We start from the raw sequence: 25,850 nt of genomic DNA on the forward strand, positions 1-25,850 counted from the left end.
TATTGCAATAATCCAGGCAAGAGTTGATGGGGGGTTGGACCTGGGTGTTGGCAGCTGAAGTGGTAGGTAGTGAGATGTCATCTTCTGGGCGTATTTTGAAGGTAGAACCAGCAGGATATGATTACAGGTTGGATTTAGAGCCAGGTTCCAGAAGAAACTCTTCCGAGAAGTCTTGTTGTAAAAGGTGGGGAGTGGAGCCTTGAGGTGGAGGCTGGGAGGAACACATGCTTTCTAATTTTTTTTTTAAGATGTGAAGAAAGAAAGAAAGAGAAGGGAAAGGGCGCTGGCATATGCCAGGGAGAGCCCCTGACAGGGACTGAGGGGTCTCAGCCAGTTAAGGAGGAAAGGGAGGGGTTGTGAATGTGTAGGGGTAATAGAGTGGAGGGGTGGGGAGTTGAAATAAGGCCTCAGGGCCACTGACGCAGTTCCCCACCCAGGTCAGCGGGTATTTTTTTAGGTTGCACAGGCTCTTCTAAATTGTCCCAAAATATCTTCCAGACCCAAGAGAGAAACCAAATCACTTATGTCAAATAACAGACCCCAAAACAACTAATAGAACCACCAAATGTTTAGGGTTTCCTCTGGCAGGTCACCACTAACTGCCCAGCCCGACGGGGGGCCACTGTGAGACCCTGATGGCTGTGGCCCAGGCCCCAGCCCAGCCCCCCTGCTCACCTGGGCAGTGCTCTGGGCCTGTCATGACTTAAAAGCAGGAAGACCTTAGAACAGGCCCACAGGGAGGGCGAGGGCACTGGGGCTCCGACGGGAAGCCCAGTGCCTTTCAGCCTGAGGGCGTGGAGGGTTGGGAGAAGCCGGGTCAACCTTCAAAAATAGAAACCAGGGGGCTAGCTCGGTGGTGTAGTGGTTAACTTCACGAGCTCCACTTTGGCAGCCAGGGGTTCACAGATTTGGATCCCGGGCATGGACCTAGCACTGCTCATCAAGCTACCCTATGGTGACATCCCACATAAAATAGAGGAAGATTGGCAACAGATGTTGCTAGTTCAGGGCCAATCTTCCTCACCAAAAACAAAACAAAACGAAACCAAAAAAAACACCAAGCAGAAACAAGTTTAAGAGCAAAGCTTTATTTGGGATCAAGGAATTGCAGTTCCCAGGAACACAGATTCAGGTAGAAACTCTAAAAGCATCCTGCTAGGGAATAAAAGTCAGGGGCTTTAAAGGCAAAGAAGGGAGGTGGTGTTACAAACCATTTTAATTGGAGTTGGAGGCAGAACACTGGTCTGGCTGTTGATCTACCTTCAGAAAGTTCACAGTCCTCTGTCTTGTGATCAGGATGTCCCATTCTCCGGCTGACGACTCAGACAATCGCTTGTGAAACAATTGCCATTTGGGCCCAGTCCAAGGTTCAAGACAGCAAGGCAGTTTCTCTGGAGAGGCAGTGCCAACTCCACCTTGAAATGGCTCCATTAAAGTCAGTTTTGACGCTGGGGTGAGCAAGAATCGCTGGTCTACCCTCTGCCTACCCGGACTGCAGATTCGGGGCTGGCACCCCCAGTGCTCTCCTCGTGCCTGGGGCACTTGCCCTGCCAACGCCTGGCCACCCCCGATTCAACCCAGAAAACTTGCTCCTGGAAGGCTGTCCTGAACCCCTCCTGGGTGGTGGGGGCTGGGGCATCCTGAATTTCTCCCGTCCTACCCTAGTTATCACACTGTTACTACTCTATTCACTTCTCTATATCACCAACAGGACCAAGGAGTCAGGGTCTCTAACTCTGTTGTTCACAACTGGATCCACAGTGCTTGACACAATTTCTAGCATGCAGATGGAGCCAATAAAAATGTGTTGGATGAATGATGAGTTCCCCCGACTCCCACATCGATTCCTCTTTTTTTCAGATGAGGAATCGAGTCTCTGGGAGGCTGACTTGCTCTGGTTTGCATAGCCAGTAAGGTGCAGACTCGACCCAGGGCCTCTGGCTCCCTGGTTCTGGCCTTCATTGCTCTCTGGTGCCATCCATGAGGGTTCCGAGGGCTAGCCCTCAAACACGAAGGAGCAAACATTCAAGGCGGGTTTTGCTCTGCGTTTTTGCTGGGCTATAGACCAAGTTTCAGTTCCAAACTGCACTTACCCTGCCAGCCTCCTGTATCCGATGCGTATTCTGACCTTTAGTGACATACAGCAGAGAATATGGATATTTACTCTGGATTCGATCTGAGAGAAAGTGACAGTGAGATTGATTTTAAACAATTTCAGGAGCTGGCTGTTGTCAGCTTGCTGGTTGTGTAACTTTATTGCTACTGTACACGTGCCCGGAGGGGTTAACCATGGAAACATTTTTAAAGTCTAAAAATAAAAGTCAATGAACAAATAATGAGGATTGTCAAGCTACAATAACTCGCACACAATGGAATCTTTTTCTGAATCCCAACAATTTGTTTCCAACACTGACAGCAAAGCTGGAGCCCTGGTTTGATCGGTCCCCGTCCTCTCCCCCAGTGCCGGTCTGCATGGCAGTGTGCGTGCTGCCCGTCTGTCAGCAGAGCCATTATAAACCGCTTGCCCAGGGTTAGGTTTATCTGTGCATAGATTTGCTCCAGGCTCGGGCATGCTGTGTGGTTCCTGTGCAGACAAAGACCCAAACCTTTCCTGTCAGAGTCAGCATGAATAACCCAACCATCCGTGAAAAATTCATTTACAGAAACACAAGGAAAATACAATAATACAGGAACTATATTGAAATTAATTAAAACCCTGAGACACTGGTCTTCAGATGTAGCTCAGGGTTCCAGTTATCTGGTCTGCTTAGAACAGCTTCTATATTTTCTCACTGGGCCCTATCTCGCTAAAGATTTCTTGCTTTGAAAGAACAAAGCTCTCCCATAATTAAATCAAAGGATGCTATCATTCTCCCACTGAAGTGTAAAAATTCAGGAAGAGCTGTGGTAAAAACAATAGTCAGAGGTCCCCTTCTGCACTATCAGGATGATTCCCTTTGGGGGCAGCCCCTGGGGTAGGGGTCAAGCTTCCTGTCCTGCGTAGTTTCTTGATGGGGTCTCAGGGGGGCTGGCCTTCTCAGCTTGTCACTGAGCTATGGGTTAGAAAGGGAATGGGGGAGATCTAAAAAGGAGGGGGAGGAGGAAGCAGAAAGAAGCAGGAGGAAAAAACTATTATTATGTGAAAAGGATGAAATCCCACTGCAGTCACATGGCTTTGTTTCTTCTGCTAATCCACACTGTGTCCAGTAGCCAAGCCCCTCTATTCCCCTAAAAGAATAGTCTAGTGAGCACTCACAAAAGTTCCTTTCCAGGGCCCGCACAGTGGCACAGCAGTTAAGTTCTCACATTCCACTTCAGCGGCCCGGGGTTTGCTGGTTAGGATCCAGGGTGCAGACCTACACACTGCTTGTCAAGCTATGCTGTGGCAGCATCTCACATATAAACCAGAGGAAGATAGGCGTGGATGTTAGCTCAGGGCCAGTCTTCCTCAAAAAAAAAAAGTTCCTTTCCTTGGGGTCCCTTAGTACAAAGGAGACCAACTCGCATTCTCAAAATGGCATTGACAAGGACAAGCAAAAAGGAAATGTTACCAAAAATGTCAGTAGTATGCAAAAATCAGATTTCCCAGAGGCAGATTTCTGATCCTACCATGGTGATATTCTCACTCCATAGGACTGTGCAACTTCACAGGCACCAGGGCTGTCCTCGTGCGGTGGGCGCCTTCTTAATTCAGCTTACCCAGGAGCTGGTCTCCGCCTTGATACTGAGGAAAGCCCCACTCCCCTGGTGCCCTGCCATTCACGGCTGGTTTTCCCGGCCAGGGATCCACCATATAGATCCTGAAGATCCATACAATGAACTCTTCACTTTTTGCTGGGACCTGCCAACCCCACCTACTGGAAGATGACTTTCCAAGTCTGCAACGGCTGAAATATATAATAATTTACGATCTTCACATAACTATATACATACACGGTATCCTCAGACACAGAGGCTTGCACAGATGGGTTCAATAAATACTAGCTGAGTGAATGAATGAATGGCACTTATTTCTTAGATTGATTTACAGACCAGAAATGGTTGACACGCCCGAGGCCAGTGAATGGTTAAATAAGCCTAATGTGGGATTTACCAGCATGCCCAGATTCTTCTAGAGTGGATCATTACTTAAGTCCTATACCCTTTTCATCCCCTCTTTCCACTCACCCGAAGCTTTCTGCATGGATGCGTTTTGTGCAGAAAGAGTCGAGAACAGGTATGCGTTAGTGAGAAGGCCTCCTCTGAGCTCTCCCAAGCAGTAGTGGGTATTATTCAGGGAAAGTAGGGCTGAGAGCTGTCCTTACATGAATGGAAAGACACAGAGGGTTGCATGCCATGGGGCAGAGTGAAATCAGGGAGGTTTGGGCAAGGAAGATACAGGGGATCAATTTGAACTTCTGAACAGTTTGCTCGAGGTATAAAATTTAAGCATACCTTTGGGAAATTAAGCAATTAGCATTTTGAAACCATATACACATGAAGGGAGGGTTGCTAAGCGTCTTCTTACAAATGGACAGGACAATAGAAAAGTAACCAGAAACCTATACACATAATTAATTGCTATGAGCACAACAATGAGAAGCAATTTTGGTCTTTGGGATTGGCAGAGATATAAAAGAACATGGGTTCACGGGGCTGCCTGTGGAAGTAAGGACACAGGTACTTGCACACCTGCTTGGGGGAGGACACACGAACACAAAGTTTCTGAGGGAGCAATTAGCTATGTAGCAAGAGCCTTTTTAAAAGTGCATTTCCTTTGAACCAAAATACCTTGAACTTCCTTGTAATTAACTTGTAATTCCTTAATAATGAAATTCTCTACCAGACTAACAGCTCTGAAGAACGGCCCCCTGTCTATCTTGATCATTGCTGTGTTCCCAGTGTCAGTAGAGACGTGTGTCAGCAGGCACTCAATACACGTGCTAATGAATTGGTGAATACTTCCCACTTCTAGAATGTTCCCCCAGGAAACAGTTGGATAAGTGTGGAAAAATGTTGGTAAAAGGCCATTTGTCTCTTTATGGCTTCTGAAATGTCAAAAAATGAGAGAGATAGGTTAAATAAATTAAGGGAATCTGCCCAACAGAATATTATACAACTGTTTAAAATGATGCTCCATATTTTTCGGTGTGGAAAGATATTCACAGTATAGAGCTATGGAAAAATGGAGCCAATTACACAACTGTGCACTATCTATTGTAGAATTTTTGTAAAATAAAAAAAGCTGTGCGGAAGGAAATTAGGTATTTTTATTTTCCTCTTTAGGTTTCTGTATTGTCTGATTTAAAATGAAGATATTGGGGCCGGCCCAGTGGCGCAGCAGTTAAGTGCGCACGTTCTGATTCGGCAGCCCGGGGTTTGCCGGTTCAGATCCCGGGTTCGGACATGGCACCACTTGACAAGCCATGCTGTGGTAGGCATCCCACATATAAAGTAGAGGAAGACAGGCACAGGTGTTGGCTCAGGGCCAGCCTTCCTCAGCAAAAAGAGGAGGATTGGCGGCAGTTAGCTCAGGGCTAATCTTCCTCAAAAAAAAGAAAAGAAAAGAAAAGAAAATGTCTTTAAAAAATTCCTTTCATAGTGTGAAAAGCCAAGAAAACTACTTCCGTTTGGAAAACAATGTAATTGTTGGTTCCCTTTTGGCATTTCTCCATATATGGGGCAATTATGTGTTGCTCTTGTGAAAGGAGGAAAAATGGCTTCAATTAGAGAACACAAGAAACTAGCACCCCATTAACTGAAAGAATTAAAAAGAAAGAGTTGTGTCTACTAGAGGCTCTCTTCTTTGTAGCTAACAAAAAACCTGGAAAGCCATTTTAAAAAGCCGGAGAAATAAAAATGCATCACAAGCTGCGAGTTGACTTGGTGCCCAGCGCAGACTCAGAACAGCAAATCCAGAAATGATGAATCACAAGGGTTTCCTTCCTTTGGATCCATCCACATAATTGTGCATAATCGCACCCCAATGTCAGCTGCCCGGATGCTCCTAAGTCCTGCAGCTTTCTGCAATCACCCTTTTTCTTTAATATCCAAACTCACTTGAGGCCCTAGGCCATGCTGTGGCGGTAGAATGTTCAGAGCCTCACCAAGATTTCTGATGACTCCCCCAGATTTGGGGGGAGGGCCTACAGGCTTATATTCCTGCAGTCATTTCTTGCCAGATTCCTGCTTTTCCTGAATCTGGGTGACCTGTCCATCTGCTCACTTCCTAAGGCTGCTCCCTCTTCCCATACTGCTTTGCTCACCGCAGACATGGTGCTCTTTCATTTGCCAAAGCACCAATAACACCGGAGTCTGATGAGTGTTTAGGGCCCAAGAAGACTCCTACAGCGCTGCTCAGAAGAAGCAATGACGTCAACTAAATATCAAACATCACAGCCCTCAAGTCCCTTCGCCATCTCTGCCACTGGCTGTCCCTCTCACTCTCTCCGCCTGCTATCATGTTTTCTCGGGCGTTCTCTTCTTCTCCAGATCCTTCTCTTCCATATCTGCTCTTCTTTCCATCTTCCAAGCCCGCAAAAACTTTTCCTCTCGAACTTCAAGAAGACTGTGCCTACATCCTCTTACTTTATTAAGAAGACCAATTTAATTTTCTCGCTTACTGGCCGCCCTCCCTTGCCTAATCCTGACTCACATAGACTAGACAGGGGCCTCATCTATCCCGATCAAAAGGCTCATACATGTTTTCTTAAGCATATGTGCCACCTACTTCGAGTAATGCTTTTTTTCCTAGAATGCGAAAATTTTACGGTAATTTAATTTCTTAAATAGCAATCTCCCCTTCTCATTGAATATAGATAGGTCGGTGTTGGAGGCATCTGACTACATGGATCTTTGCTACATTTCTGTATTTTTTTATACACATGCTTATCCCTATATATAAACAGTTAGCTTTTTAAATAAATAAAAACTGGTCTGTTCTTTAAGAATCTCTTCCCATTTCTGTTGTACAAGCTTTAGAGGTGGGGAAGCAAAACAAGAACATATGGAAAGGGTATTTTGGGGTTTGGCACAGACATTCTCTAAGAAATCTCAAAGCATCTATGTCTCAGAGTGTATTCGCAGAGTGGGGTCCAGAACCATGGAAACCAAGAGTTTCTCTGTTGATGGAGGTGTGGCTATCCAACGCCTTCAGAGGGGTTTAGCCTGGGAAGTTTCAGCCTCCTGTTCCTTGCAGATGGCCTCCTGGAAATTCCCCAATCAGCTGGGCTTTTTCTCACTGAACTCGATGGAGCGGGCACTCCCGGCTCCAGAAGAAAGATGGTGTCCTTTGAAGTGACGCCAGGATGTATAGTTATGATTTCTCCTGGGCTTATACCAGGTTGTGAATAATTTAGGATTGCATTTCAACCCCTACTCTCCTTTGACTATTCAGCAAATCTCTGCTTTTCCTCCTCTTTCTGCCTTTGATTGCCCTGGAAATGTTTAATAAAGCCTCTGGCATTGAGTTTGTGCCTAAGTGTTCGAGAAACACTACTGAAATGACCCCCACACATGCATGTGCATTGACTGGAACTAGCATAAATATTGTCTTGAAGTCGTGTCCGGGAAGCGTGATGGACTTATTGTGGGTATCCACGTTCTGCAGGGACATTTATAGCAACAGCGAAAAGGCCAGATAATGGCCCCATTTAGAACAGCCATTTAGTCCCATAAATACATTTCCTCAAATAAATCTGCTGATTACCCTTGCACGGACTTGACAGCTCAGCCAAGCGGTTTGCCCTATATGCTGCAGAAGGCTCCGCTGTGTGTCCGTCCACGTCAGGGACCTCAGATGAAGAAATACAATCGGCGGGCCCTTTTTGGAAATGATGGCACAAAATGAGAAAAGAAATGGGGAGAAAATCTCGCAGGAGCCAGCATTTATTATCTAGCCAGCTGCCCCTACGAAATCATAACTACGCTTCAGTAAAAATGGATCACAATTCAAGACCCAGACAAGTGTTACTACAAATATTTTTGAGATGACAAAAGAAAAAAAACAAGTTTTCTTTCAGATATACTATAAAGATGAGGACGGACAGTGGAATGCTGGTTTGTTAACCCTTCAGGGGGTCAGCTAGTTTAAAACCTTTCAGGACCCCACCTTGGCTTATATTCCTAAATAAAATTCCTAAAAAGCTTAAATTCCTAAGGACGGCGGAAAAGACCCTTCGTGGTTCGGCTGCACCCTCTCTGCCACTGGGAGTCTCCCATGATCTGCTCTAACCTTACAGAACCACCAGCCAAGGTCGCTTTTCTCCGGTTTTCTCCTCTCTCCTTTCCCTGGCTTTCTTCACCTAGTGAGATCTTATTTGTCATTAGAAATTCAGGGCACAGGTCATTCCTTCTGGAAAGTCTTCCTTGAGTCTCTTCCTCCACCCCAGACTGATCTGGACGTCCACCCACCTAGGTCCCCGAACCCCAGTGGTGCCCTGGTCATCTTGTGTGGCTTCCTCGTCCATCTTCCAATAGGCTGAGAGAACGGGCTGTATCTCTTGTACTGGAACATGGTGGTTGAGAAGCATTTCTCAACTAATAAGAGACAATGTGTATTTAGTTCCTAACACGTCCCAGGCACGATTCTAAAGTGCTTTACACGCCTTAGCTCTTTCAGTCCCCCCAACAGTCTTTTGGGTTGGAAACTAGTAATAGCCTCATTTTACAGAGGAGGAAACGAAGACACAGGAGGTTTGAATAGCTTTCCCAAGGTCAGTCACACAGCTAGTAAGTGTTGGGGTTAGGATTTGAACCCAGGCAGTTGGACTCTTGAGCACGTATTTTTAAATATCATGCTGGGCTGAGTGAATACAGGGATGAATAAATACAAGGTGGGGAGACATCTTTCTTGATGTTAGTTCTTGAGAGCGGAGGCGGAGAGGAGAGGCTGGAGTTCTGCTGTCACACACACCAGAGCCTAGCACCTTGCTCACTGGAGCCTGCGCCTACATATGGCGCCTGGCGGGCAGGCCTGGGAGGAAGTGCGGAGGAGCGGCTCTTCCTCGTGGACATCTTGCTCCTTTGACTTCTTGCCAATTTGTTCCTGTCGGGGGTAAAGAATTATAGATTATAGGGGTAGGTGCAGATTATTTCATTTTCTTAAGCTATAAATTATAAGCACTACTTGTCCTTATTACTGCTACTCAAACATTAGTATCTTAGAAAAAACGCCCCCTCCCCCCAATCCAGACGTTCTTTAGACTGAAGCTGCCACAGAGCCCTCCCAGGTCGACTGGTGTCCTGACCACGAATCATCATCCGTGGCTCTGTAACTGCCCCCTGCCAGGCTCTGATGGCCAACCGCTCAGATCCAGGTGTGGATGGACGGAAGGGTGATAAAGATGAATGGCAGGAACCAACCCAGGACGTGGCTGAGGTGGCAGCTGGGCTCCAGCAGGGCTCTCCTCTGGTTTCCCCAGAGAATGGCTGTTGGACACCATCTCTGGAAAAGGGCAGAGCGGCAGATTGGCAGAACATGTCCTTTGGACATTTCTAGTGCCTCAGACTCCAGAACAGTGCTTGGGGCTTCATAGGCCCTCGGTGAATGTGTGTTTGCCTGTGCAAGTAAGAGGGAAGGGAAGAAGGAAGAAGGGGATAAAAGAGAGAAGGAAGGAAGGATGGAAGCAAAGAAGGACCAGGAGGGAACACAGACTTGGGTACTGAAGAGGCAAGGGTTGGACATGAGAAAAGAAGAGCCATGGGGCATGGGTAACTCAAGGTAGACTCATATCTGGGGGTGGTGGGGGGTGTCTTTAGGATGGTGGGTTTTATTTTCCACTTTAATTTCAACATCTTCTCTTTCCCATGGCTCGATTTCTTTGAGGTCTTGGATACATGTTAATTTTCCTATCTGCAGGACTTGGATTTTGTGAGTGAACAAATTGCTACATTGGTATTTCAAACAGTCCTCCAGGGTCCCACCATGGCTCTGAGGATGACCCTCTTAGTCACAACTCTTTTCTGTACTCACCCAGCATCTCGTGGTTCAGATCTGCTTGTGATGCCACTTAAAATAAGAAGGGAGTTTATAGCACGTACATTTTAATTTTAGACAGAATTGGGGTTTTTTTTCACCCCAAAGCCCCAGTGCACAGTTATATGTCTTAGTTGTAAGTCACTCTACCTCCTCTATGTGGGATGCTGCCTCAGCATGGCTTGATGAGCAGTATGTACGTCTGCACTCGGGGCCCAAACCGGCGAACCCCAGGCCACCAAAGCAGGAGCGTGCGAACTTAACCACTCGGCCATGGGGCTGGCCTAGAATTGTTGTTTTAATAGCAGAGAATGATTCTGAGATTTTAGAATAGGTTATAGAATTGATTCACTGTAATTCAGTTCCCACAATCTCACCACAAAGGCCTCCTAATGAGATTATATCTAAGCATTACACAGATGCATATTTATTATTTTTCCTGGGTATGCCCAGATTGATGGCATGACGAACCTGAACTCTGATTATTGTCTCACAATGAGGTCAGCTCAATGAGAGATCTCATGGCTGAGACCCAGAAAATATCATAACTCACTCGAGATAAGGTCAATGGCAAGGAGTAAATCACAAACTCTATAGTTAGAACAACCCTCCCATACATGCTGACGTCCATTTTCAGACATGTTCTTAATCAGTTCTTCCGAACAATGCATTCTCTATGTGAAGGGTTTGCTGCTTTAATCTCAGACAATAATGGCCATTCACTTACTCAAGCCAGCAGCTGCCTTCTCCTCTCCACTAAAATTCCTTAATTGGAATCACCCTCTCATTGACCTAAACCATTCATTACAAACTATTTCAGACAAGCTCCTGATAATCCTGGAGTAGAGGTGGCACCTGTTTTTCTCTCATTTAAGATGCTTTTCCACTCCAGGAAGCTCTAGTCACCACTCAGAAAGCTAATTTCTTTTGTCCTCACAAGGCACAGCTGTTCGCAACGCACAGCTTTGCATTTTGTAGCAAAACATGGGACCAATCAATCCTTGGGTTTCCTTGTTTATCCAAAAATGTTGATTAGAGCTGGTGCTAGGGACTAGGTCTTCTCCTACGCTCCTGATGGGAGGGTGAGCTGATGGAACATTTCTGGAAAGCAATTTTGTACCATACATCAAAAGCTTTATAATTAAATCATTAGTAAAGAATTTATATTTGTAACATTAAATAAGTTGTTAATAATTTAAAATTATTTGTTCAAATAAATGTTTGTCTAGACATTTGTCCTAAATCATCATGGCTATGTCAAATGATTTGACTGTGAAGATGCTCTTTGAGACATTCCTCATAAAAGCAAAAAACTAGAACTACCAAAGTGTGTAATAATAAAGGATTCATTAAATTAATTCATGGATTATTCGTAAATTTTTATGGCACAAGCACATAAGGAACTAGCGGGTGTCCATTAGACATGGTGGTTGGAAAGGATGTTTAAGGCACAGTGTCAGTCTGTATCGTATTAGGATAATCTAAGGAGGGTTCATTTACAAAAGAACTAAGTATGCAAGTGTGAGTCATGACGGGAACCACAAGGGATGGTGTACGAACTCGGGGCAAGAAGCCACAGAGCTGTTACCAATGCTTGTCTCCAAGGGACATGGAGTGGGAGAGAGGACGAGAGCGTGTAACCAGAGAGAGTTATGGAGAGCCTGGAGAGGAGCAATGACCAAGGTCAAGGACAAGGCCTGCCCAAGAGACCTTGCAGAGTGGAGGCCAGGAGAATAAAGACTCTCCTCCCTCCCTCCGATCTCTGGCTCGGGCTCCTATTGACTGAGCTAAAAACGACAAAAGTAATGGGCCCTGTGGATGGCGTTCACACGGGCGGCAGAGGGCATGTGGAAAAAGGCGGAGAAGAGTGGAGGGGGGTCTGGAGCAGCAGTGAATTAACCTCCTGTGGCAGCCATAACACATTGCCACAAACTTGGTGGCTTGAGACACAGACATTTTTTCTCTCACCGTTCTGGAGGCTGGAAGCCTAAAATCGAGTCTAAAATCAACGGGTCCCCTCTGGAGGTTCTGAGGGAGAATCCGTCCACGCCTCTCTCCTGGCTCCTGGGGGCTGCCAGCCATCCTTGGCCTTTCTTGGCTTGCAGACACATCACTCAAATCCCTGCTTCTCTTCCCATGGCCTTCTCCTCTGTTTTTCTCCTTCCTTCTCTTCTAAGAACACTTGCCATTGGGTTTAGGGTGCGCCCAGCTAATCCAGCATGATCTTATATTGAAATCCTTAATGTACTCACAACTGCAATGGCCTTTTTCCAAATAAGGTCACATTCACAGCTTCTGAGTGGACATGTCTTTCGGGAGGAGGGCACCGTTCAACCAATACAGGCGGGCAGATGAGATCTGGCACAACTGTGGAAAGATATTCAGGCAAACACATAGTGTAGTGCCAACGGAGCAGGAAAAAACAGTGAGTGCGTTCATACCCATTTTTTGTAAGAAACCCACAGGGGTGTGTATCTAGGCATAAAAAAAGCAATTGCAGGAGCAGAACCAGAAGTGTTCAGAATGGCTCCTGCTCTGTGGTAAGATTACAGGCGATTTTCCTTTGTCTTTATTTATTTATAGTTTCTACGTTTTAAAAAAGATGCTGCATTACTTTTGTAATATGAAAAACACAAACAGCCAAAATAAAAAGAGAGAAAGAAAAAAAGGCTGAATGACTGACACCTGGTGTTCTGATCGGCATGGAAGAATGAAAGGAGTTTGCCCACTTATATAAATATAACAAAGGCCCCAGGTGTGGTCAAGTTGTAGGTGGTTTAATCTCAGCTGTGCTTCTCTCCCTTGAACAGGAAAGGAAAGGGCATTCGTGCTTCATTTTAAAGCAATCGCACTGTCTTCTGTGGGATCCTCACCCATTGGCTCCTGTCCCATCACAACAGACAAAAAAGGCCACGTCCTGGCTTTGAGAGAATGGACTTAATTGTGTTTGCTTACACACGCCAGAGCCAGGCTGTGGTTCACCGTGCCTGCAGGTGTCAAAATGCCCTGACATACACCGGGTCTTAGATCACGGCAGGGTAGGAATTTCTTCCCACGCCAGGTCTGCATCCTGGAAAGAAGGCTCTGATGCTGAGGATACCTCCGGGGTTGAGTGGGGCCCTAAGTGCTCCTGGCATAGCATAGCCCCTTCACTCAGTGTCTCTGTAGACCACCTGCTCTTTAGACAACTTCTTCTAACCAAAACCCAGTCTCCTGCTCCTTTTCGCGTCTCTTCAAAATTTATCAGAATATCTTTAGGCAACCAACCGTTGTATAGGTACGATGGACTGATGAAAAGTTTCTGCCTTTCATTTCTTTCACCTGGGAGACTGATCAAGTAATTGTCCTAACTATGATTTGCAAGGTCAAGGGGAAGACTTTTCTACTGCTGCATGGCTTGAGAACTGCAGACAGCGGGGAGGCCTCATGACTAAAGAAATAGGTGCAGACATGAGGTCTCCAAGAGCCAGAGTGTCTCTGAGCAGGAGGAAAGAAAAGGGTGGAGTTCTGAGCTGTGGGTGGGAATTTGAAATCCCCTGTAATCTATTGCATCTATGTGACAGGCTGCAAAGGTCCACGCCGCACCAATAGGGACCCATCTTTCCCAGGATTTCTTTCACATGTGTGGCCATGCAAAAGTTACTGGAAACCATTATAATGGATAAAAGCATTTCATTACCCATTAGAACAGGAAGGCATTCAGAAGTTATTTTAGTTTTTAAACTATTTTTCCACAGCACTGTGTAAAAAGAAAAAGAAGCAGCTTTTAATAGTTGTCTGAGCAGAAATTCCATTTACCTTACAATGTGGAAGTCCCTGTATAGTGGGTTGGGGGATGGTCTCCCACAAAATATGGTTTCCCACAAAACACATTCGCATGGAGCCTGTGAATGTGACCTTATTTGGAAAATCTACTTTGCAGGGGTAAAGTTAAGGATCTTGAGATGAGATTACCCTGGATTATCTGGTGGGCCCTAAATCCAATAAGTGTCTTTACAAAAAGAAGAAGTCACAGAGGAGAAGACCTGTGAAGCCAGAGGCAGAAAGTGGAGTGAGGCCCACAGCCACTAGAAGCTGGGAGAGGTGAAGAACGAAATCCCCCCAAGCCTCAGCGGGAACACAGCCGACACCTTGACGTCCGGCCCCAGGATGGTGAGAGAATAAAGTGCTGTTGTCGTAAGCCATCCAATTTGTGGTAATTTCTTCCGGCGGCCCTGGGAAATGAACACACCCTGTCTTTGCACATTGTCCATCCTTGATATTCCTCTGCTCACCTGGTGGCCCTGGAGCAGCTAATTGATACCTGCCCATCATTCTAGAGAGCGCTTTTCCATTAAAAAGTTGTAGGTGTTTTGGGGCGGCCCAGTGGCGCAGCGGTTAACTTTGCACGTTACGCTTTGGCGGCCCAGGGTTCACCAGTTTGGATCTCAGGTGTGGACCTGCGCTGCTTGTCAAGCCATCCTGTGGCAGGCATCCCACATATAAAGTAGAGGAAGATGGGCATAGATGTCAGCTCATGGCCAATCTTCCTCAGCGAAAAGAGGAGGGTTGCTGGCAAATGTTAGCTCAGGGCCAATCCTCCTCAAAAAGAAAAAAGAAAGTTGTAGCTGTTTTGGAATGTGTGTCCTTAAATGCATTTCAGCTTTGCCTCTTGAACGTTTCCTTCTCCTTCTGAATTGCAGTTTCTTTCTCTCATTTTCTCTCTGGGCCCTTCCCATATTCTGGCACCCCTTGACTTTTGACCCCTGGAGAATGCTGCAAACAGGAGAGAAGATCTGAGAGGCCAGGCACTGTGCTTCATGTCCACCCCAGCTACCCCAGGAGCCCTGCTGTCACCTGCGATCCCATGACAGACCTCCTCTTCCATCTTTTGCCCTTTATCTTAGAACCCCAGTGAGTACTTTATTATTTTCTTGGACAGTCTCGTCGGTGCAGGAGGATGGGGTCCCTCTGCTAAGATGCTTAGGAGAACTCCTTCACTGTTGATTCCCAAGGATTGGGAGGTAGCCCCTCTGGATTCACAGCGTGAATAGCTTCTCTGCCTCTCTCACTTGGTTCAACAGGGCTTTGGGGGTTTGCTGTCAGTTCACTACAGAACAGACAAGGAGTAGAGACAGCCTTTCAACCTGAGCCTGATGAGTGGGAGAGGAGACAGAGGCAAAGGAGAGTGCCAGAGTCAGGAACCGGGAGGGAGGTTGGCCGACCTTGAGGCCACTGAGTCTAACCCACCTTCTCAGTTATGTGTGTCGATAAATTTCCTTTTTTGATTAAGGCAGTTCATGATAAGTCTCTGTGACTTGCAATTGAAAGAGCCCTGACTCTTAAACCAAGTTACCAATGACATTCTGATTGTTAAGTTTCTTGCCTTCAAATGCCTCTCATAGCCGGGAAGCAATTAAGTCAGGATCAGGGGCCAGCCCTGTGGTGTAGTGGTTAAGTTTGGCACACTCTGCTTCAGCAGCCTGGGATTGTGGGTTCAGATCCCAGGCAGGGACCTACACCACTCATTAGCCACGCTGTGGCAGCATCCCACATAAAATAGAGGGAGATTGGCACAGACATTAGCTCAGGGCTAATCTTCCTCAAGCAAAAAAAGAGCAAGATTGGCAACAGATGTTAGCTCAGGGCAAATCTTCCTCAGCAAAAAAAAAAAAAGAAAAGAAAAGACTAACACGTGAGTCTGAGGACTTCTAGTCCCATGTTCTCGCCATTAGGAATAGAGCATACTTCAATTCGTCTCATATACTAGAAGCAAGTCACATGAAACATGTAGTCAAATAGCTCAGTCAATGACCGATTAAAAAAACTCAATGAAAAATGGACACAAGATCAACGTCTTCCACGTGCTTCCCTGTCATGCTAACACACTGATGTCACCACGAGTGCATCTTGTTGGAATGCATCTGAAACCATCTACGAAGGCACCTCCAAACAGAGGGCTGTCTTGGTGGGTCTGGGTGGTTTTGATGGTGTCCAATCTATTTCCTTTCATGCTTAGGCTTAATTTAGAGATTGGTCTAAAAGCTACAAGTCAATAAAGCAGTAGCTGTAGGGTGGGTACATTTTTACCTGCCCCAAGTCGCCAGATGGCAAGTGAGGAGCACAAGTTACATGTTGCTTATAATTAGACATTTTCAAAGAGCCCTACAAGCAAGCCAAGTGAGTGAAGTTCACTGGACACCCAAGCAGGCCCGTCCTGCCCACGGCCTGTTTACTAGACCGAGAATCATCAACCAAACATTCTGATCATGCCTCCTGGTTTTTGGGCAGCCACTTGGACTTTGGGACTCTCTTCATCTAAAGACCCTGAGTACATGCCATCCTCGTATCCCTGAGACTATTTCAGAGGATTGAGCAGGTAGCTTTCTGACGTTCCTCATGGTTCAGAATCGTAATCTGGCTTTCCCTCGTCAGGTTAAATCCAAAAGGCCCCACACATTCCTTTGCCCAAGGCTTTTGCTTCTTCTGTTCTTTTGGCCCCTGCTCCCTGCCCTGGACTTTCATCCTCCCTCCACTACAACACACCGCAGCCTCCCCTCCCGCTTCCGCATAGCTCATTCAGGCCTTCATTCGTTCATCCGTTCAGCTAATGGGTAGGGAGTGTCAGCCATGTGTCAGGCACTGTTCTGGGTGTTGAGGACATGGCAGGGAACACAGAGAACAAAAACCTCTGGGCACTCATGGAGCTTACATCCTAATTGGGGTGGGGAGACAGGCTATGAACAAGGAAGTCAGCAGTCTCGTTCTGCGTTGATAAGTGGTATGAGACATACAGTAGGGAAAGCCATGGGAAGGATTAGGGAGTGTTGCAGATTTAAATAGGGAGGTAAGGGAAATCTTCACTAGGAGGCGATACTTGAGTAAAGCCTTGATGGTCAGGGAGTGAGCCAAGTGGCTCTCTGAAGGAAGAGTGTTCTAGGAAGAGGAAATTGCAAATGCTAAGGCCCTGTGGTGGCCACAGAGAGAAGGAGGGAAAGTCATAGGAGGCAAGGGCTGAGAGGAAGCGAATCTAAGCACTGTGTCTCATAAAGACTGGGCTTTTACTCTTTTATGGGAAACAGATAAAGAGTTTTGCCCTGAAATGACTTAAGTTTTTTTTTAATAGACAATTTTTTAAGAACAGTTTTAGATCTAGAGAGAAATTGGTTGATAGTAGAGAGAGTTCCCACATATCCCACACCCAATTTCCCCTATTTTTTTTTTTTTTTTTTTGAGGAAGATTAGCCCTGAGGTAACATCTGCTGCCAGTCCTCCTCTTTTTTGCTGAGGAAGGCTGGCCCTGAGCTAACATCCATGCCCATCTTCTTCTACTTTATATGTGGGACGCCTACCACAGCATGGCTTGAAAAGCAGTGCCATGTCCGCACTTGGGATCAGAACCCGTGAACCCCAGGCCACTGAAGTGGAATGTCCGCACTTAACTGCCACGCCACCAGGCTGGCCCCAATTTCCCCTATTGCTAACATCCTACATTACTATGATACATTTGTTACAACCAATAAATCAAAACTGGTGCATTATTTTTATTAACGCACAGTTTAGATTTCCACAGTCTTCGTCCTATTCAGGATACCACATGATATTGAGTTGCCATGTCTCTTTAGGTTCCTCTTGCTGTGACAGTTTCTCAGATGCTCCTTGTTTTTGATGACCTGGACAGTTCTGAGGCGGACTGATCAGATATTCTGTAGGATGCCCCACTACTGGAATTTATCTTCAGTTTTTATTGGATAAGTCTTCTTACTGACAGAGAATAGACAGAGAAGGCGCAGCGGAGGGAGCGGAAGGCATTCGCATAATTCAAGAAGGAGATGAAATGGAAGCAATGAAGGTGCTAAGAAATGGATGGGTTCCAGACACGTTTGAAGTTAGAGCTGTCAGGATTTGCTGACAGATTGGGTGTAGGGTATGAGCGAAAGAGAGAAGGCAAGGATGGCGGCAAAATTTGGAGCCTGAGAAACTGAAAGGTGGTTTAGGAAACGGAGAAGACCACGGGATGAGGGAGATCGTTGACTCTGAGGTGCCTTTTGGCCACCTAAGAGGACACATGGAGGAGGCAGTCGGATACATGAGTCTGGAGTTCAGCAGAGAGAGACAAGATGGAGATGTTAAATTGGGAGTAGTCAGGATAGAGGTAGTAATTTAAAGCCATAAGATTAGATGTGATTACCAAATGTAGAGGCGAAAAGAAATCCAAGAACTGAGTCCTGGGACACTCCAGTATAAAGAGAACATTAACCAGAAGAGGGGCCTTCGTTAGTTTCCTAGGGGTGCCATAACAAAGTACCACAAAGTGGGTAGCATAAAACAACACAAATGTGTTGTCTCACAGTTCTGGAAGCTAGAAGTCGGAAATCAAGGTGTCAGCTAAGTTGGTTCCTTCTGAGGGCTGTAAGGGAGAATCTCTTAGCTTCTAGTGCAGGCTGGCAATCTTTGGCCTTCCTTTTCTTACAGTTGCGTCACTCCAATCTCTTCCTCCATCTTCATTTGGCATTCTCCCTGTGTCTTCTTTCTGTGTCTTCACATGGCCATCTTCTTATAAGGACACCACTGGTATTGGATTAGGGACCTACCATACTCCAGTACGACCTCATTTTAACTAGCTAATTACATCTGCAACAATCCTATTTCCAAATAAAGTCACATTCTGAGGTAATGGGGGTTAGGACTCCAACACATCTTTTATGGGGAACACAGTTCACCCCATAACAGAGACTGAGAAGGGGCTGCCAGAGGAATCAACTGGTCTGGAACGTAGGAGGAGAAGGTGGTCCCAGGAGGAGGTGTCCAGTGCGGCTGCGAGGTCAACCAAGAAGAGGAAGTGATCCATTCTAGGGGACTGGGGGGACAAAAGCCTGACTGGCATGAGGTCAAGAGAGAAATTGGGGGGAGCAAGCACAGATAAGTCTTTTTAGGAGTTTTCTGTAAAGGGAGAGGAGAAATAGGGTGATAGCTGAGGCATGATGTAGGGTCAAGAGAGGGTTTGTTGTTTGGTGGGAGAAACTACGGCATTCTGATGGGCAAGTCCAGTGAAGAGGGAAAAGTTGATGATGCCAGAGGGAGAGGGAAGACTTGCTAGAGGGCATGGGATCAAGGGGTCCAGGGGGGGTTGGCTTAGAAAGGGCAGTGACAGTCCCAACATCCTAATGGGAGGGAAGGCAGAGTGCAGCTACTGTATATTCACAGTAGACGGGTGAGATGCACGGCGTGGGTAGGTGTGCTGGGGGGACGTGTGCAAGTGCTCTTCTCATTGTTTCTATTCACTCAGTGAATTAGGAAGCAAAGTCATGTGATGCTGAAGCATCCCTATGGATGGTGTGGCAGATGGGAGGGACCAGAGACACGAGATTTCCTTCAATCACACGGTGAGGGGATGAGCCAAATTAGAGTTCAGGTTTTCTGATTCTGAGTCCAAAGCTTTTTACACTGTACCACCCTGCCTTGTGCCCACTAAAGAAGACATTCGACCTCAAGATCTCCCATGACTCACTGGCTCTAGTCCTTGGGGAGGCGTGGGGATGGACGCCCCAAAGGCAGCAAGCTCTCAGCCTGTAGGCTGCTCTCCGGCTCTTTGCTCTCATCATTTGAGTTGTGCGCTTGCCTCAAATTCGTGGTGTTTATTTCCAAAGCTGTTTGTGCCATTTTTCTTTGGTATTGATTTGCAATTTAGTTAAATTTCACATCAACTGATTAAATATGAGTGAGAATACAGTTTGTCTCTATGAAAACTAGTTTGAATGCTTTGGAGAGTTGATGACAGTGAATAGCTCACAATTGCTCTTATATTAGGTGTGGGTGAGACAATAATAAAAGATTAGAGGAAAGTCGTAAGAACCTTGTCATCTTCTGCACCTGAAATGCTCAAGTGCCTTAAGTTTTGAAGAAACCAAGAGTGGAATTGGTGGACGCTGCGTTCAAGTGTGGTTCCTGCACAAACATCAAAGAGATGCTCCAGTCACTTGACCCACTCTCTTAGAACAGCCTGGCCTGACGTCACAAGATGAGTGGATGAACGTATCTTTATGTCTTAGAAAGTAAAATAATATGATTAAAGTGAACCTGTATTATTTTTCATGATTCCCCACTTTAAGAGACTGTTTTCGTTAAATGACCAACTTCCAATGCTGATCTTGTCTGATATGAAGGCTTCTGCTCTACCCAGCAACTTACTCATCCCTTATCTCCCCCTTGAACAGGAATCTGCACAAATTAGCAGTGGCCGTAGGCTCAAATGCATCTCTTTTAACCTTCCTTGGCTGCCATTCGCCTCTGAATCAAGCCTACACAATTTTTGACACAGAGGGGACAAACTTAGATGCTCACAGGGGCCAGGCAGGTAACATGAACGAGTCAAGTGGGCCAGTTGTAAAAAAATATTGATACACGTATGCTTTAGTCTCATTTTAAATGTATAGGAATACTCTTTACACCTACAAATAAATACATCTTTGTCTGTTTTTCGTTTTCGTTTTTGTTTTTGTTTTAATGGAAACATGTGCTTCTCCCATCCATCTGCTGTTTCCCACTGTGGCTCCAGACATGGGTACGCCACGGGGCAGACCTAGGTTCTGTGGGGCCTGAAGCAGATAGAATTTTGAGGGTGTACCTTAAGAAGAAAATGCAACATGAAGTCATACTCCTGAGCAATTCAAGCGCATTTTAAATTGTTCTCTGTTGCGGTGAGCTGCACAGATGGGAAATCAAATCACTCTTAGATGAAGTCCATGGACTTACTGATGAATACGCGCAGTTTTGTCACTGGAAATACTTGTTTCTTCAGATTACGTCATTGTGTTCGTACAATTTTGAGTGCTGGTTTATGTGGAACTACCAGACTCCATCAAGACAATGGATGTGTCCCATACACCAAGAGCTGACCTGATACTTTGGATGCATAAAACATGCAACTTCATACACAGATGCACCTTTGGGTTGAAGGACTCCCAGAGATTTGTGCCCTCAAACACAGGAATTCTGATAACTTCTATTTCACACGATTTCCTCCCCCAAAAGAAATGTGGTGCAGTTACAATAGCATACTGCATTCTGAGCTATCTTTCAAAGAGGAGAGAGCTTCCATGTTGACAAGGTGTTAATGACAACCGAATCCTCTGCTTACTGTTTTGTACATGTGAACATTGGAAGGGCTTCCACAGAGCAGCTTTTGGCTGTGTACATTTCAAACCTTATTTCTCCTCACACCGTGTGCATATTTCTGGTGTCAGTTCCCATAGGTCACATTCATACTGCCATTGGCCCTCTGGGCCTGCAGCTTCAGGCTCTGGTGCTGGGCGAGTCAGCACAGTGGGGACCAGGATTCCTAGGAGCTGCCTACACTAGGTGGCTGTCAGTAGCCTAGAACTTGCAAACAGCTGAGAGCTACATAAACATTTCCACTAACCTCAATCAGATATATCCCCAACTCAAGTTCTCTTTAGTTGAATCTCCCCAATAAGGAGACCCTCCAGTGCTGACCAACATGGGAGCTGGGTGGGAGGAAGAGTGAGAGGAAGGTGATGAAGGGAAAAATCAGAGCAGAAAGAGACAGTGGTCTTGACCAATTGCAGTGAAAATATCTCACTCTTGCCAATTTTACAAAAAAAAATATGGCTATGAGAACAAATTGCTAGGCCCCCTCCCAGAGTTTGGAATGTACTCACACAGGTGAGGGTCCCAAAGTTTAATTTCATTAGCATCATGGAGCTCTGCCTCTGGTACAAAGAGATGGTTTTCTACAATAAGACCACCGCAGAAGGCTTGCCGGTCAAGATGGTGGACTTGCATAGGCTACTGGCTCCCCACCTCCAAACCAACCCCAGAGAGAGAGAAGCATGGATTAGAGGATCTAGCAAAAATAACAAGCTCTGCTTTTTCCTGTTTCCCAAGATGGTTTGGAATAATCATGGCCTGTCCATTTGCCACAGGAATTAGCAGCAACAATTCAGGCCATTGCACCAGTATCAGGGCAGGACAAAAGTCAGGACGGGAAGGGGAAGGAGGTGCAGGAAAACTGTGGAGGCTTCCAGGGTGCCCCTGGGCATCCACTCCTCCACTCCCTTCAGTCTCCATGGGGAGACTGTCTTCTTTCCATGTTGCTTATTTAAGACTAGAGGAGAGGAAAGGAGTTGCATGGTGGAATGGCGCACCCACGAGTGGTCAACCAGCGGTTCTGTGGTGACCGTGACTCTCTGCCTGGGGGCTCATCCTCCCCACTCCTTAGCTTCCCAGGAGGTGCCCAGACTAGGACCTGGCTTTCAATCCTAATTGGTGTTCCTAAACAGGGTGGCCAATACCCCAGGGGAACATGAGCTTAGGCTCTCCAGGAGCACAATATCGTTGTCAACCAAAACCTCTGGAATACGAGAATTTAGTTACGAAAGCTTCATTGCTCATACAGCGTGCAACAGGGCAGACGTAGCCTACAGCAGCAAACCGAAAGTATGCTCCGCAAGAACAAAGAAAGGGGGCTGGTTTTGGTAGCAAAAGTTCCCGCCCAGGTTCCGGGAAGTCAGGTCTGCTTATGCAAATGAGGGATGCAAGTCTGCTTAGTCCTGATTGGTTGGTGCGGATGACAGTTTTATTGGTTAGGTCCAGGCGGCTGTTGGGGACTTTTGTAAAATCAGGAAGGTTGGCAGAGTCAAAAGCTTAAGAGTGCATTCTGTGGTTACTCCGAGAACAGAGGACGTGACTGCGTCCCAGTCCTGTCATGGCCGCATGACTCCATTTTGATTTTAGGTCCCGGTTAGCCACAGAGCGTCCATCATGTTCTCAGGATCTTTTTTATTTCATTTTATTCCACATCATAAAAGAAACACCAAAAAGTGGAACAACATATACCGTCCAAAGCAGAACTATTAGAACCGATGAACTGTTTAAAATATTATTTATACTTATTTTAATAGAAAAGGAAACTGTTGGCAAATTGAAAAGAAATGTCATTAGTTTAAAAGACTAATTAAAATTATTAAGTATGAAAGCTTTTCTAGTTGAAGCAAAGAATGCAGTAGATTTGGCGGAAGTGTTTGGTATCAGACAGGGGGCAGTGGCGGAGCCATGAGGAGTTGTCCACAAACATGGAAAGCAGCAGCTGCTGGCAGCCACGGGGCAGTGGGCCCACTGCTATGGTAAAACCTTCTGAATCTTCAACAGAAGCCAGAATTTTTTTTTTTTTAATGTGCATTCTCCACAATTTTAAATATTGTCTCAATGAAAAAATAATACTGGGCAAACCAAACAAAGCCTGTCTCTAGACGCGTCTCTGTCTGTGGACTCCTGGTTTGCAGGGTCTCAGGCTTACAGCTGTGAAATTCTGACCGACCTAGTTGACTCATAATGTGTGAGCTGCTGATGGTGCATGATACTTCTTTTTCACATTGAGGATCAATTATAGCATGAATTAAACTGAAGGTGGTATCAGCTACACACCTAACATACAACAGACTACCATTGCGTGATGCCTAATTGTGACTGGTGCTTCACATACGTTATTTCATCGAATGCCTACGGCAACCCAGGAAGAGAGAATTATTATCTCCATGTTACTGTGAGCTGAGACTTAGGCTGCCTCAGAGCTGGAGCCGCCCAGTGGCCTGGAGGACTGGTGGGGGCTATTTCCTGAAAGCCCCAGTTTGCACCAGGATCAGTGCTCATAAACTTCTTAGTTGTTAGACCCTAAAGATCCTACTAAGTAGGTGGTTGCTCCTTCACGTCCTTGTGTGTAACTTCTTTGCATTGCAGCGCAGCAGGTGCCAGCCCAGCCAGACCAAGGGTCCTGGGGGAGAAGAGGACATCTTGGCGTTCTAAATCAAACTGAAGATTTTCTGCTACCTTCTGGTCAATTCCTGCCCGGCACCATGTGAAGCAGAAATGAGACAAGTGGCTTCCTTTGCACTGAGTTCCCACAGTGCTCAGAGAAAAGAGATGCTTGAAGAATTGTCTGAGGCAGGTGTGCAAGCATGAGTCAGAGATGAAGCGGCATTGCGAACAGCAGCCTGATGTTCTGACAGTGCGTCCCCTGGCCACGGCCACAGGGCTCCCTTGCTCCCAGGTTTCGGTGGTTTTCTTTCTAAAGAGATCCTGCATATCTACTTCTTATTTATTTATTTTTAATTTTTAAAGATTTTTAAATTTTTCCTTCTTCTCCCCAAAGCCCTCCAGTACATAGTTGTATATTTTAGTTGTGGCTCCTTCTAGTTGTACCATGTGGGACGCCACCTCAGCATGGCTCAATGAGTGATGCTAGGTCTGTGCCCAGGATCTGAACTGGTGAAAGCCTGGGCTGCCGAAGTGGAGCACTTGAACTTAACAACTCAGCCACAGGGCTGGCCCCTACATCTACTTTTTAAAAATATGCTTTGTAAATGATGAACTCGAGCAGTGATACAAAGAAAGGACCCAATAAACATTTAAATTAAACTTACTTCTTTTTAGGCTATCTGGTAACATTTAGGGAATACTTATGTACTTTAAAAAATAGAGTTACCCTCAGCCTGTGCATGCTGCTCTTTCACTTTATCATTGCTTAAATATCCAGATCTGAATGCACTGATGTGGTCCATGCACTTGTCATCGTTAAGGGCTGTGGAGTATTTCGTATCACTGCAGAAATTGCTTAGCCATTTCCCCTATTGTGTGTGTCTGGCTTGTTTCCAGTTTTATACTGTGTTAAATTGCAGCTGCTGCGTATGTATTTATACATATTAGGTTTTTTCCTTTGGAATTATTTTCTTGTGGCAGATTCCCAGAAGTGGAATGACTGGGTCAAACAGTTCTGTAGCTCCTGTTACATATTGTCCAATTTTTCTCAAGAAAGAGAAGAACCACTCTAAAGAGCCACCAGCAGTGTATGACTGCACTTATTTCCTTAAAGTCTTGCCAGCATTGTGCTTTATTCTTAAAAAAAAAAAATTGTGCTAGTTTAATAGATGGGAGATTGTGTTAAGCGACATTTCTGTCATGGCGGGGGGTTTGAAATCCATCAGCTTGGTATGGAGCCAGATGTCCACAGGTCTGTGCAGGGTCCCAGCATGAAGGAATGCAGCAAGCCACACCAAGGGGAGAATGAGGGGGTCAACCAAGTGGCAGCCCTGCCAGGCACAGTTGTTGTTTCTCTTCCACATAAGTGACGGGAAGGAGTCTGGTACCACACGTGTGTGGCACACAGCTGGTGCTCCATGAATGCAGACTCCGCGTATTCTGTCCCTGAGGGTAGACTCCAAGAATTCTTTATGTTAGTCCAGACCTGCGAAATCTCCCTTAAGAGACCCTCCTTACTCCCCTTTCCAGAAGATGGCTGGGGTTAGTGTGACAAGTTTGGTTTTCGTGAAAGCGTGCATTGTGGAGTCCTGTTGGTCGTGGACGGCTACTCTGGCAAACCACACAGGACTGGGAGCTCTGCTCTGTCCCTGCTTCTCCCCAACTGCAAAAGGAGAAATTCCACCCTATCTGCGTGCTGAGGCTGAGGCCCTACGACATCCAACAACATCTCCCCTCCAGCAAACGATAACTTTCCTCCCGACCTAGAGCCGGTCCAGCTGACTGAGCTGGACTAATCCACATGACACTCCTTTGGGTGGCCCCCCACAGGAGGCTGCTTCAGTTCTGGGGCACATTCTTGACTGTGGACATTCTCAGGGTCAGCCCAAGATGATCCCAACTGGAGAGCCATCGATACCCTAGGGGGTTTCTTGACTCCCAGGCTCCAGACCTGCTGTTTCCTCTGCCTGGATATCTGCCTGCATCTCATTGCACTTGCTAATACCTATCAGTTAGACATCATCTTTTCTAAGAAGCTCTTTCCTGACCTCCCGTTCTGAGTTAGGAGCTGTTCTTCTGTGTTCCCATGGCATCTTGCGCTTTCTTCTTCCTTACTCTTGTCACACTGGACCATGGTGAC

General features: G+C 46.1%; 1 protein-coding gene across 3 annotated transcripts in view; it reads left to right on the plus strand.

The window, feature by feature from the left end:
* The window catches only part of LOC100058890 (putative claudin-24), a 66,580-nt gene that overhangs the window by 16,995 nt on the left and 23,735 nt on the right, over positions 1-25,850 (plus strand). The window lies entirely within an intron of this gene.

The sequence above is a fragment of the Equus caballus genome, chromosome 27 (assembly GCF_041296265.1).
Source record: "Equus caballus isolate H_3958 breed thoroughbred chromosome 27, TB-T2T, whole genome shotgun sequence".
NCBI lineage: Eukaryota > Metazoa > Chordata > Mammalia > Perissodactyla > Equidae > Equus > Equus caballus.